Consider the following 2,729-nt stretch of genomic DNA (forward strand, 5'->3'; position numbering starts at 1 on the left):
ACAGAGATAGAGGAATATGGAAGAGTTGCAGGATACAAGATCAACAAACAGAAGTCATTATGTTTGCTATACACATTGGTCAGGACCATGGAAGAGGAGATCAAGAAGGAAATACCCTTCACAGTAGCTAAGAACAAACTAGAAATATATTTAACAAAAAAAACCCCCTCAAGACCTATACAAGGAAAACTACAAGACCCTACTACAGGAAACCAAAAGTGAACTCCACAAATGGAAGAACAATATCCCATGCTCATGGATTGGAAGGCTCAATAGAGTAAAGATGACAATCTTACCCAAAGCACTTTACAAGTTCAAGGCTATTCAGATACAAATACCAACAACCTTGTTCAAAGAATTGGAAAAACTGATTAGCAATTTCATATGGAGAGGGAAGAAGCCCAGAATTTGTAGAGAACTCCTTAAGAAGGACACAATTGGAGGACTTGTCTTACCTGATTTTAATGCCTATTACACAGCTACAGTGGTCAAAACAGCATGGTACTGGCACAATGACATACTCAGACCAGTGGAAAAGGAATAAAACCATCAGCATATAGACAACTGATCTTCGACAAGGGTCCCAAAACCATCAAGTGGGAAGCGAATGCCCTTTTGAAAAAGTGCTGGAAACAATGGATATCCATATGTAGAAAAATGAAACAAGATGTTTACCTCACCCAATGCACAAGAATAAATTCAAGGTGGATCACAGAACTATAAGTAAAACCCCACACCATCAGGACCATTAAGGAGGGAATCAGGACAAACCTAGGAGCATTGGCCCAGGGAACTCATAGGCTCACTGCAATAGGGAGGGTATACACGCAGGTGAACTGGAACTCGACAAATGGGATTTAATAAGAATAAAACACCTGTGCACCTCGAAAGACTTCACCAAGAGGGTGACAAGACTACCCACAGACTGGGAGAGGATTTTCACTAATGACACATTGGGCAAAGGGCTCATTACTAACATCTATAACACCGTAATGGCCCACAAAAAGAAGAAAACAGTTAACCCCTTAAGGAAGCGGACAAAAGAACTGAAAAGAACTTTCACTAGGGAGGAGATCCATATGGCCAACAAACATATGGGAAAGTGTTCCCGGTCATTAGCAATAAGATAAATCAAAATTAAAATAACCATGAGATACCACCTAATACACCTGAGGCTAGCCTAAATCAGAAAATCAGAGAGCAACAAGTGTTGGAGAGGTTGTGGTGAAATAGTAACCCTCCTCCACTGCTGGTGGTTGTGTAGATTTGTACAGACACTGTGGAAAGCAATCTGGAGATACTTAAAGAAAATGGAAATTGATCTATCTTATGACCCAGCCCTCCCTCTACTGGGCATATACTCAGAGGAGGTAACAAATAAAACACGACAAGTCATCTGCGCTCCAATGTTTATTGTGGTGCAATTCACAATAGCAAAGACTTGGAAACAGCCTAAGTTTCCATCGATAAATCAGTGGATTATTAAACTCTGGAACATACACACAATGGAGTACTATGCAGCACCGAAAAGCACAGACAACACATGAAACATGTGAGTCCAACATAAAGAAGGAAAAAGGGGGAAGGATGAGGGATATTGGGGGTGGGGAGAAACTGATTTGATGACCTGGGGGGAACAGGGTACTTACCTACCCACGGGGAGAGTATTGGTTGTGTCCCCACAGAATTGGATGTGCATACAGACTCCACCATGATGCGCCAAACCAGGAGGGAAACGTAACACGTGGAGGAATCCATAGAAAGACTGGACTATAAGGCCGGCCCCAACCAGAACCAGCCTGAACCCCACCATGGAAGGGTGTGCCACAGAGAATGACAATAGACTTTCTGGTGGGGCAAAGAAACTGACCTACCATACTCAGATGGAAGCGGAAGGAAATGAAGGGGAGGAAGGAAGCAGAGCACACCCTGGCCCACCAAGCCCTGAGGACAATAGCCCTTCTCAGAGCAGCCAATGCACAGAGAGGACCATATGGCCAGCCCCACTATGAGACGCGACATCCCGCACTCTACATGAGACAACACTGGAGACACAGTGTGGGATGTGTGACTGAGCTGACCCCACCACACTGAGGCAAAACACTAAGGGCGTACAGTAGAACAACAAGGGGGGCCGGACAAGGAAGTCCCAAGGGAGCATCAAAAATAGACTTTGGGGCCAGGGCATGGCCCCCCATCAGACCCAACTGGCAAATACTCCTAAAGGACAACAAACAGACTTGAACTATTTACAAGCTTTTTTTTCTTTTTTTTTTCCCTTTTGATTTTGTATGTCATTGGCTTTTTTTGTTGTTCTTGCTGTTGTTGCTTTGGTTTTTTGTGTCACTTTGGCGCTGTCGAGTTTTTATGTGCATATTATTATCTCTGCAAGTCTATCTAGATAAGATATGCTGGATAAACAATGTGGAGAAGAAAACAATGGGACCAATGGGTGCAGAGGGACATGGGAGAGGGGGAGGTAGAGGAAGGGACGAGCTGCTAACCAATCCAGGGACAAGGGAACAATGAGGGTATCTAAAACCAGTGGCAAGGAGTGGGTGGGGAGTGATCAAGGGAAATGATAGGGAGTGATCAAGGGCAAAGTAACCGAGAGGAATTACTAAAACCCAAATGAAGGCTGAGCATGATAGTGGGACAAGAGGAACATAAAAAGAAATAGAGGAAGTAACTTGGAGGCAAAGGGCATACATAGAGGCCTAAACAGAGGC

Source organism: Echinops telfairi, unplaced genomic scaffold (genome assembly GCF_000313985.2).
Source record: "Echinops telfairi isolate 266 unplaced genomic scaffold, ASM31398v2 ScPeMD7_3509;HRSCAF=4178, whole genome shotgun sequence".
NCBI lineage: Eukaryota > Metazoa > Chordata > Mammalia > Afrosoricida > Tenrecidae > Echinops > Echinops telfairi.